This window comes from Dipodomys merriami, unplaced genomic scaffold (genome assembly GCF_024711535.1).
Source record: "Dipodomys merriami isolate MVZ:Mamm:240054 unplaced genomic scaffold, mDipMer1.0.p SCAF_240, whole genome shotgun sequence".
NCBI classification, from domain to species: Eukaryota; Metazoa; Chordata; class Mammalia; order Rodentia; family Heteromyidae; genus Dipodomys; species Dipodomys merriami.
In genome coordinates this window covers 1,216,911-1,229,116 of record NW_027203827.1, presented here as the reverse complement: position 1 = coordinate 1,229,116, position 12,206 = coordinate 1,216,911, and the positions used below count along the sequence as shown (strand labels likewise).

The 12,206-nt window shown below is 41.9% G+C and overlaps 1 pseudogene; it reads left to right on the top strand.

Moving 5' to 3' along the window:
* The first annotated feature begins 1,308 nt into the window (after window positions 1-1,308).
* On the top strand, window positions 1,309-1,407 carry LOC138835904 (U6 spliceosomal RNA; annotated as a pseudogene).
* Window positions 1,408-12,206: the final 10,799 nt, after the last annotated feature.

Below are 12,206 nucleotides of genomic sequence, written 5' to 3'. Positions count from 1 at the left end.
GTAGGAGGAATGCATCAGAAATATGGAGAAAAACAGTTTGGGACCAGTGAGTTAAAACAATAAACAGAGCATCAGAGTAAAATCTCTTATAGATTAGAGGAAAACAACATTGATTTTTAACAATGTGAATTCAGAAGACCATCAACACTTAGAAGGTATCACAAGTTTATACCGAAGACATTGCATTGATACTTTTTATATTCTAATATATATTCTAAACCTAATTATTTACATTCCAATTCTATTTATTGGAATAAATAAATATCAATTTATTTGTCAAATTATCAATTGATTCTAGTAAGTTTCACTGTGTGAAATATAAAATCAGCACATATAAATATAAAATATATAACTATATATAATATAATAAGATGGCACATGTTTTGTATTGTTCTGTTTTGGTTAGGGTATCCAAAGCAACTCTGCTTTAAAGTATTTTTCCATTATCTCTACCTCAGTGTTTGATAGAGTTAGATTTAAACCTTTACCTTTTGTAGATTTACAGATTGGAGGCAAGAGGAAACATTACCAATTTAAGGCCTAATAACAAGGAGAAACATATGGACTTCTCCTAGAGCTATGAAAATATTTGGTGATAGAAAGGCAGTAGTCTAAGTTCCTGCCTGGTTGGAAGGTAGACAGGCCAGGACATTAGGTAATCATGCATATGAACAATTTTTTCACCTTCTTGGCTTTAGCTACTTTTGAAATGGTAGGTATAATAAACCATTATATTTTGATAAAAAAAAACCTTCTAGTCTGAAAAGTTCTGTCTGAAATATTCATTTTTCTATGATCCCTTGGAACTAAGATTTATTTTGTTCAAGTAAGACAATTTACGCCATCAGGGTAAGATATTCTGTTTGGTCTGATCCTACATGGAAGAAGGGTAAAGAATCAGGTAGACATTTGTGCCAATGAGACCGCATTTGGGAAAATTTCAGCTGCAGAAGTTTAGAAGTAGCTCTTAAGCAAGGCTTACTTTGAATCCGTTAGCTACACAGAGCAAACTCAGTTGAATAAATATGTATTTGAAAAAGCCATCCCCTTTGGACCTAGCTAAAAATGCTTCAAAGTATGATTAAACTAAAATGAAAAAGATTTAAAATAGTCATTGACAAAAAAAATTACAAACGTGAGCAATCAACTGAACAATATAATTATTTTCCATTATACACAGAATTTTAGGGAAAGAAGATCAGTAGCATTGTTAGAAACAATAAGGTTTCCTTGTTACAAACAGGCACCCAAGGATATAATCCTGTATAAATATTGCATCATTAACTACCTAAATTTAGAGGACATTACATGCTTCAGCAGCACATGAACCCAAATTACACCAATACAGAGATTAACATGGCAATTGCAAAGGATGATATGAAAATCTGTGAATTATTCCAGATTTTTCATTCTTCAGATGCAAGAAATGAAAAACAATTATTAAAAAGTTGATTACAAAATTACTAGTGTAACAATATATGTAATCCATATAAATAAAAGTTAGTTTGGCATCAGTGTATTAAATCTTCACCTTAGAAAGGCCTTTACATAGCATAATCGTTATAAAACTTTTAAAATTAGACAACATTGTCATTTTATTCCAAAGAAATATACTATAAGGACCTAGTAAAAAAGGAATCTTAAACTGTTTTGGTATGGAATGCAATCTGAAAGGACACATTTATTAATGAACCTATATATTATAAAACAATGTAGAATTCAAAGTCTTATATCTAGGAAAGAATAAAATAGATTATGGGCATTATACAAACAGAATGCAGAATATTTTAAGGTATAATTTTTCACATAAGCACCAGAAATATCTTTAGTTTCTTTAGTACTCATTTCAACAGATAAATTAAAATTATTTCTGAATAAAAAAAGCAAAAACTCGAGGGGGTCCAAGATGGTAACGGGGAACTAGGAGAACGCCACAGCTCTCCCCAACCAAAAAGAGAGTTTGAGTTCCAACGTTTAATCTCCCCAAGAGACCGACAACAACAAAAAAATCAACATCCAGAGAAAAACAGGAGTTGAAAAGAAGAATTTCACAACAGAGGAGCTTGAAGACGCCTCCCCCAACGTCTATTGGCCACAAAGCAGCGTGCCAAGCCATGGCCAGCCTGGCCTGGTGGGAGCTACCGGTGGCCCAGATACACAGGGAGTTGTCTGCAGATCACCGGCACCAAAGACCCCTGAGGTATCAGTGTCAGACCGGCTGATCCTGACGAATGAAGAAACCTCCGAGCAGGGAACTTACACAAAGATCCCACCCCTTCCCCTCACTCTCCATTGGAGCAGAGAGGCTCCATCCCACCAAAGCCACTCAGCCCCATGGCAGGAACCTCAGAGATACATGAGATGCCCACAGAACACCAGAGCAGAAGAACTGAAAGGAAGTGGTGCTGATCCAGAGAGCACAAACAGAGACAAACCCCAGCAATCAGAACCTGAACAGAGTCCCCTCCCCACCCCTCGGGTGAAGGTCAGAGGCCAATCCCGTGGAGCGGACCCAAACAGTGTCAATGGAGGCAGTGACAGAAAAGAAACACGCAGAGCCACCACCTCTCAGCCTAGCCCACAACTACCTCAATTGAACTCTGACTGCAATGGCAACCAACAACAACCTACATCACACGGAAACAAATAGCTCCAGGGTGAGTACCCCACAGGGGACAGTGTATTCCTCAAGGGAGATCAGAGCTGGTGGGAATCCCCAGACCCCCTACCCCAAAACCTGCACCACAGGACCCACTAAAACTAGAAACTGTTCAAGAGCTCCACCAGCCCATGAATCAGACTCAGCTGGCCAGGCTAGAATAAGAGATACCCTGGAAAGAAGCTTAAAAGCCCAAGCCTGGTACAGCGCCACTGGGTCAAGAAACCAATGGTGGAAGAAATTTGAACTGTGTACTCCAAGCTGCGTAATCTAGGTGGGATACACAGCAGAACAGGTCCAACAGGTGTGCCCAGGCTGGGGTCTGGGACCAGGCCTGGGGATCTGGTGCCTGAGCAACATAACCAACTCCTCCCAACTGAAATCAGAAGCTGAGCATACGCCTCAGTAGAGGGGAGAAAAACAGGGAACTACACTCCTGGTAATCATGCCTGTGACAGCAAAAGATGCGGGGGGTTCAGGACAAGAGAAGCCCAAACTCCACAAGAACCTGACCCATGTATTCTAGGCTAAGAATTGAACAACACAGGCCTCCAGCACCCGATAATAGTCAGGAGCTCAGACTGGTAAGGTCCTCAACAGTACAGTGCTTGTCTTAGGTGCAAGAGGCCCTGGATCTGATTCTTCAGCAAAACATAAGCTGAAAGGGCCAGATGTGGTGCTATGGGTCAAATGGTAGCGTGCCAGCCTTGAGTTGAAGAGCTGAGGGACAGCACCCAAGACCAGAGTTCAAGCCCACAAATAGCCAAAAAAGTAAAACAAAACAAAACATCAGGAGACCATAGCAGACTCCAGCATCTGGGAGAATACATCCAGCACATCCAAACTAGCCAAGAGCACCTGTAGGAACAAACAGGAGCAGTCTAGGTTGCTCAACCCCTCTAACGGCGGGAACTGCCAGTGATCTACAGCAGAGAGCTGAGAATCCTGTGTGGGTCAGACCAGCAGCTGGAGGTCGGCCCCCAACAGAACCGAGATCAGGTACAGACTCCCTCTACCAGCACAGAAACAGTAACCAAGCAAAGACAGACACCTATTGACCAAAACAAAATTTCAGATTAGTCTGCAATAATCCCTGAATAACCATGAGAAAATCACAGAGAAATATTATAAGGTTTATCAACAGCTAGGATAGCAAGCTATCTCTAAAAGCCAGCAGCAACCCAGGGGAGAGCCCCACTGGGAGCAAAGCAGGAATGGAAGACAAACACTACATCCAAGACATGCTGGAGGCAATGACTCAAGAAATAAAGTGAGAAATAGACCAGAATTTGAAAGAACACCAGGTCAAAATACCAAAAGAGGTGCAGGACATCGAACAGGAGATGCATGCAAAAATAGAGGTAGCACACACCTCACTAAGCCATGAGATAAGTGACAAAATAGAGGCAGTACACACCTCATTAAGAGGTGAGATTAGAATTTTGAAAACCAACATTGAATCCATTGAAATCAACAATGAGTCCATTTCCTCCATGCAAAACACAATGGAAGCCACAGTTAACAGAGTGAACAAAATGGAATTCAGAAGTCAGAATACATCAACTGAAACAAAAAATGACAGATATGGAAAATTCACTTAAATTATACCAAAGGGAAATTCAAGGGCAAGCAGATAGTGCCAAGAAAATTAACCTTCATATACAAAGGTGAGGAATATCAAAGCAAGGGAATGCAACACCTATTCCACAAGATAATCGGTGAAAATTTTCCCCATCTCAAAAAAGAACATCTTACCCACATAACAGAAGCATATAGAACACCTAACAAGCAGGATCCCAGGAGAAACACTTCTAGACACATTATAGAATAAATGATAGATCTGAATGATAAGGAAACAATCTTGCATGCAGCAAAAATGAAGAAGGAGCTATACTACTATAGGAAAAATATTAGAATCACTACAGATCTCTCCACACAAACACTGAATGCAAGAAAGGCCTGGGAAAGTACCACATGAGCCCTTGTAGAGAGCTGCGAGAGGCCGCACCTGGAAGATGGTGCCAGCTTCTGCCCTCCGCCTTCCCGATGGCGAGTGCTCTCTGTGGTAAACAACTCCGGATATGGCTAAGGCAAAGAATCTGGCTTGCTTCCGCGCACCTGAACCTATTGGTGGTTCCCACGTGGCGTATCAGGGTTGGCTACCCAGCGGGTACTTAAGGCTGTGGGGAATTCTCCCCGGGGTTGGGGTCACAAGATTAAAAAAAGGTCCTGAATAAACGGCAGAGAGAAGAGTCCGGTGTCGCGTCTCCTTGCTGGTCGAGGCGGTAGCGACACGTGGTGGCCCGTACGGGGAACTCAGCCATAACCCCAACGAGGACTCAGAACTCTCTGCGGTGAGGGTGGTGCACCGGTAAGTCCCCAGGTAAAAGGGGAATCCGCGACAAAAGCGGGGGTAAGTCCCCAGGTAAAAGGGGAATCCGCCACAAGAGCGGGGAGTAAGTTCCCAGGTAAAAGGGGAATCCGCCACAAGAGCGGGGAGTAAGTTCCCAGGTAAAAGGGGAATCCACCACAAGAGCGGGGAGTAAGTTCCCAGGTAAATGGGGAATCCGCCACAAGAGCGGGGGGGGGGATTTTTGCTCTTCTCGGTAGATAAAGAGAGAGTGAGAACCCGGGGCTAGTCAATAGAGTAGCCAAAAGTGAAAGTAAAAGTTTGTTTACCAGCTTTAAATGTTTAAAACATGGGCGCTTCTTCTTTGCACCCAATTTTTTTGGCTCTCAATGAGCTACTGCACTCAAAAAAGTTAAAAATAAAAAAGAGTACTTTAGAGAGATTTTTGAATGAATGTGACACTGTTGCCCCATGGTTCGCTGTCTCTGGAAGCCTCACGGTGGCCTCTTGGGTGAAACTAGGGAGGGACCTAGATTTTGCCTCTGAACAAGGAACCCTTAAGAGCGGAGTGAGACCAATATGGAAACTGATAAGAGGCTGTCTCGAGGACCAGCGTTGCAGTGAGGCGGTAGAGAATGGTCAGGCCGCCTTAGAAATGCTGCAGGAAGAAAGATCAGAAAGGGCAGACAGTGAAAAGGAGGAGAGCAGGGGGGGGGTCATGCCCTGATTTTGCCGAACTAGAGACCTCTGAGTCTACAGACTCAGAGGAACTACAATCACTCATAGAACAAATAGAAAAAACAAAGATAAGAAAGAGGAGGAAAGGGAAGGAGAGAGAGGACCCAAATAAAGACGAATGCACGCCCTCCATGCCCCGCCCCACACCTTCGGCCCCTCCGCTCTATGCGGAGGACCCTGGAAGTGCCAGCCCCGGCTGTTCTTTCAGCCCAGGCGTGTGGAAAGCGGTCAGAACCGAGTTACATCTAGCCTGTCCAATATTTCAGGATCAACAGGGACAGCGGTATCATGAACCCTTAGATTTTAAGGTTATAAAATCTTTAGCTGAGTCTGTGCGGACATATGGAATCACAGCCTCCTTTACTGTAGCCAAGGTGGAGGCCCTAAACAGACATTGCATGACACCCGGTGATTGGAGTGGGCTCGCACGAGCTTGTTTGAGCCCAGGTCAGTATTTAGATTGGAAGGCCTTTTTGATTGAATTTGCTAGTGAAGAGGCTGCGGCCAATCAGGCTGGGGGGAACCCAGCTTGGGACAGAGATATGCTGCTTGACAGGAGAGATTCGCCAATCAGCAGATAGGCTACCCGGTTCAAGTTTATGAACAAATCAATAAAATTGGCATAAAGGCATGGAAGGCCTTACCAAATAAAGGCGAGGTGAGTGGCAATCTCACCAAAATCCTGCAGGGCTCTATGGAGCCGTTTTCGGACTTTGTTGCTCATATGGTCGAGGCTGCTGGCAGAATTTTTGGTGACCCAGACGCAGCCATGCCATTAATTAAACAGCTTGTTTACGAGCAGTGCACTAAGGAATGCAGAGCCACCATAACCCCATATAAGAATAGGGGACTAGAAGCATGGATGAAAGTTTGCAGAGAGCTGGGCGGACCACTAACTAATGCTGGATTAGCTGCTGCTGTGGTGCAATTAACCCAGAAGAATGGGGGCTGGGAAGGTGGCTCAGTGGTAGAGCGCTTGCCTTGCATGCATGAGGCCCTGGGTTCGATTCCTCAGCACCACATAAGCAAAAAGAAAAAAAAGCTGGAAGTGGCGCTGTAGCTCAAGTGGTAGAGCGCTAGCCTTGAGCTGAAGAGCTGAGGGACAGCGCCCAGGCCCAGAGTTCAGGCCCAGGAAAAAACCTATTTAAAAAACGCTGCAAATTTGTCTAAACAGTTGTCTAGTTATCTTTTAGGTAATTGAACTGGGGATTTCGACAGCCTGATGGAACAGCTCAGGGTTGCCATCATCATGGTGAACTCGACCTGAGTGGATGCCGGATTGGCGGAGGGGTTATCTTCATGGATCTCCGCTGCTATGATTCATCTCAAGGAGGGGGCGGGTTTGGGAGCCCTGATAGGCCTCCTGGTGTTAGCCTCCTTGGTATGTCTGTGGTGCATTTGCCAAATTAGAGGTTCTCAGCGTCGCAGTGCAGCCATGATTATCCAAGCCTTTACAGTCATTGGAGCAGGTCAGTCCCCCCAAGCATGGCTTGCCACCCTAAAACAATGAACTCAGATTGCAAAGGCAATGTACTGCAGTCGAGAGGCATGAGTTTTGCCCTCGAGGAGAGCATGTTTGATTGCACACGGGTTCGATTCGCCTTTTCCCGTCCTTGTGAAAAACGAATCAATGGACAGGCTGAGTCATCCCTAGAGAAGGCGCCCTCTGGGAGAAGGCTTGTATGCAGTCCTTGCAATTGCACAACAGGGATCATACCTCTGTTCTCATCTGTGTTCTTTAAACAAAAAAGGGGGAACTGTAGAGAGCTGCGAGAGGCCGCACCTGGAAGATGGTGCCAGCTTCCGCCCTCCGCCTTCCCGATGGCCAGTGCTCTCTGTGGTAAACAACTCCGGATATGGCTAAGGCAAAGAATCTGGCTTGCTTCCACGCACCTGAACCTATTGGTGGTTCCCACGTGGCGTATCAGGGTTGGCTACCCAGCGGGTACTTAAGGCTGTGGGGAATTCTCCCCGGGGTTGGGGTCACAAGATTAAAAAAAGGTCCTGAATAAACGGCAGAGAGAAGAGTCCGGTGTCGCGTCTCCTTGCTGGTCGAGGCGGTAGCGACAAGCCCTGAGAGCCAATAACTGCCAATCCAGACTGATATACTCAGAAAAGCTAGCATTCACATGCGATGGAGAACTGAAAATTTTTAATAGCAAAGAAAAACTAAATTAATACATAAACATTAAGCCAGCGTTACAAAGACTAATAAGAGGTGGAACACAACCTGAGAAAAGCACCAGAAACAGAGACCTGCACCCAGACAAGCATTAATAGAAGTCTATCTGAGCAAGGACAGAGGAAAGGAAAGAACAAAAACAGTGACCATAATGCATCTCTCTATACTATCTCTTAAGATTAACGGGCTTACTTCACCAATCAAAAGAAAAAGAACGGCACTTTGGATCCTAAAACATGACCCATCCATCTGTTGCCTTCAGGAGACCCACCTCTAAGCCAAACATGCAAACAAACTCAGAGTGAAGGGTTAGAAAAGGATCTACCAATCAAATGCCCCTAGTAAGAGAGCAGTCGTAGCAATCCTTATATCTGACAAAATAAACTTGTCATTAAAATCATTACAATGTCAAACCATCCCTGCATCTCTGGGATGAAGCCTACCTGGTCATTGTGTATGATTTTTTTAATGTGTTTCTGGATTCTTTTAGCTAGAATCTTAAGGATCTTTGCACCTGTGTTCATCAAGGAAATTGGCCTGTAATTCTCCTTTTTGGTTGGGTCTTTGCCTGGTTTGGGGATGAGTGTGATATTGGCTTCATAGAATGAGTTTGGGATAGCTCCCTCCTTCTCTGTTTCTCTGAAGAGCTTGAGGAGTGTGGGTATTAGTTCTTCTTTAAAGGTCTTATAGAATTTTGCTATGAATCTATCTGGTCCTGGGCTTTTTTGGTTGGGAGACTTTTGATAGCTTCCTGTATCTCGTGGTAGGATATTGGCTTATTTAACTGGTTTCTTCTTTGCTCAGTTTGGGCAACTTGGATTTCTCTAAAAATGCATCAATATCTGCCAGGTTTTCTTCCTTTAGAGATTATAACTTTTGAAAATAGTCCATTAGGATTGTTTGTATATCTTGGGTACGTGTTATGATTTTTCCCGTGGCATCCCTAATCCTGTTACAATGGCTTTCCTCTCTTCCTTTTTTAATTAATCTTGCAAATGGGCCATCAATTTTGTTTATTTTTTCAAAGAACCAGCTTTTTGTTTGGTTAATTTTGGCTGTAATTTTTTTATTTTCTAATTGGTTAATCTCTGCTCTTAATTTAGTTATCTGGCTCCGTCTAGTAACTTTAGGTTCCATTTTTTCTTGTTTTTCTAGCTTTTTTAATTGCAACATGAGATTATTTACTTGGTCTGTCTCCATTTTCTTGATGTGGGCAATGAGGGCAATAAATTTGCCCCTCAGGACTGCTTTTGCTGTGTCCTACAAGTTTCTTTGTGAGATTTTTTTTCATTTTCATTGAGTTGTAGGAAAAGTTTTATTTCTTCTCTGATCTCTTCCATTACCCAGGCATTTGCTATGGAGTGTGCTGTTCAATTTGCATGTATTAGAGAAATTTCTGCGGTATGCTTTGTTATTGAGAACTGGCTTGATTCCACTATGGTGAAATAGGATACAGGGGATTATGTCTTCCCTTTGTATTTGCTTAAGTTCCTTGCATGAACTATGATATGGTCTATTTTGGAGAAAGTTCCATGAGCTGCTGAAAAGAATGTGTACTGTGTTGTTTTACAGTGAAATACTCGGTAGATGTCAGTTAATTCCTCTTGAAGTATGGCCTCACTTAATTTGGTAGCTTCTTTGCCGATCCTCTGGTTGGTAGGCCTGTCCTTTGGTGAGAGCGGTGTGTTGAAGTCTCCTAGTATTATCGTATTGGGATCTATTTTATTCTGTAAGTCAATAAATATAATCCAACCCATCAATAGAGCCAAAGTCAAGAATCACATGATTTTCACCACAAATGCAGAAAAGGCCTTTAATAAAATTCAACATTCATTCATGCTAAAGGCTCTGGAGAAAACAGAAATAGCAGGAACATTTCTTAAAACAATAAAACCATTTATGACAGACCAATAGACAGTATTATACTTAATGGGGAAAAGCTACAACCAATTCTCCTAAAATCAGGAAGAAGGCAAGGATGCCAACTGTCTCCACTGCTCTTCAATATAGTCCTGGAACCCTTAGCCAGGTCAGTAAGGCAAGAAAAATACATGAAAGGGATCCACATAGGGAAAGAAGAGGTTAAACTATTCCTTTTTTCAGACAACATGATACTATACTTTCATGATCCCAAAAATTCCATCCCCAAACTCTTAGAAATCATAAATCACTTCGGCAAAGTAGCAGGATACAAAATAAACCCACAAAAATCAGCTGCCTTCCTGTATACTGACAATGTACAAGAAGAGAGGGAAATAAAGGGAGTAACCCTATTCACAATAACCTCCCCAAAAATACAATATTTTGGAATTAACCTAACCAAAGATGTAAAAGAACTATTTAATGAATACTATAAAAAGATAAAGAAAGAAATTTCAGAAGACACTGGGAAATGGAAAGACCTCCCATGCTCTTGGATAGGCCAACTTAATATAGTGAAGATGGCAATATTGCCAAACTTAATATACAAATTCAATGCAATTCCTATTAAAATCCTAATGACTTACATCACTAAAATACAGAAAACTGTCCAAAAATTCATATGGATCAAAAAAAGACCTAGAATAGCCAAACCAATTCTAGGGAACAAAGACAAAATGGGAGGGATATCCATGCTGCACTTCAAACTATACTACAGAGCTATAATAATAAAGACAGCATGGTACTAGCACAAAAACAGATCAGAAGACCAATGGAACAGAATAGAAGATCCAGAAATAAATCACAGGCCTACAGCCAGCTGATATTAGACAAAGGAGCCCAAGACATACAATGGAAGAAACACAGCCTCTTCAACCACTAGTGCTGGGAAAATTGGGCAGCCACATGCAGAAAACTAAAAAGGGATCCCAGGATATCACCATGCACCAATATCAACTCAAAATAGATTAAAGATATTAACATTAAAACTGAATCTCTGAAACTACTGCTGGATGGAGTAGGAGAGACACTTGAACTAATAGGCACAAAGTCCCAGGATCACAACAAATTGGAGAGAGACTCAACAAATGGGACTACTTTAAAATAAGAAGCTCCTGCACAGCTAAATCTATTGCAACCAAGCTAGAAAGACAAATAACTAATTGGGAAAAATATTTACCAGCAATATATCAGACAAAGAGTTAACATCCAGTATATACAGGGAACTCAAGAAACCAATCCCTCCTAAACCTAACAAATCAATTACTAAATGGGCAAGGGAGGTAAAGAGGGACTTCTCAGAGGAAGAAATAAAAATGGTAAAGAAACACATGAGGAAATGTTCATCATCCCTGGTGGTGAAGGAAATGCAAATAAAGACAACCATGAGATACCACCTTACCCCAGTCAGAATATCACACATCCACAAATCAGCCAACAACAATTGCTGGAGGGGATATGGAGAAAGAGGAACCCCATTACACTGCTGGTGGGAATGTACACTTATACAACCACTTTGGAAAGCACTCTGGAAGGTCCTTAGAAAGATAAAGATTGATCTCCCTTATAACCCAGTCATACTACATTCAGGCATCTACCTGAACAACAGGAACCAATATGCAATGACACGTGCACCTTAATGTTTATTGCAGCACTGTTCACAGTAGCTAGGATATGGAAACAACCCAGATACCCCACCACAGATGAATGTATCCAAAAATTGTGGTATCTACAAACAATGGAATATTATGCAGCCATTAGAAATGACAAAATAATGGCATTTGCAGGGAAATGGATGGAGCTAGTGTACTTGTGTTAGTGTTAGTATTGACATATAATTTGGATTAACATTAGGGTCAGTATTTTGTTCTGAGTATGTATAGTGTTATGAATAGGAAAGTTTTTAGTGTAATATTCAGTTTTCACTAACAAGTGGAAGCAAAAATATGAGATTGAACAGTAACTCGACCATTATCATTATATTTATTTCTCAGTGATCATTCTTGTAATGATTAATGAGAGTTTTCCAGCCAGGTTTAGGTTGAGAGTTAGAGTTAATTAATGGACTAGATGGTAAGTAAATCTGATATTGTTTTAGGGCACAGGGGTTCAGGAAAAGGTAGGATCATTGGAAACTACAGTATTTTTCCTGATAAGAGAATGTGAGGACAAATAATATAATGGTTCATGTTAGGGAACAAGATAACTTCAGAGGAAGAGTCAGAAAATTTGTGGGAATTAGGGCAAACAAACTCATTTCCAGAGTGCAAACTGGAGTATTCATTAGAATGAATAAAAACTAGAGTATTTTTCTTAAACATTTGAATTGGACTATCATTAGTATGAAAGTTAGGTTT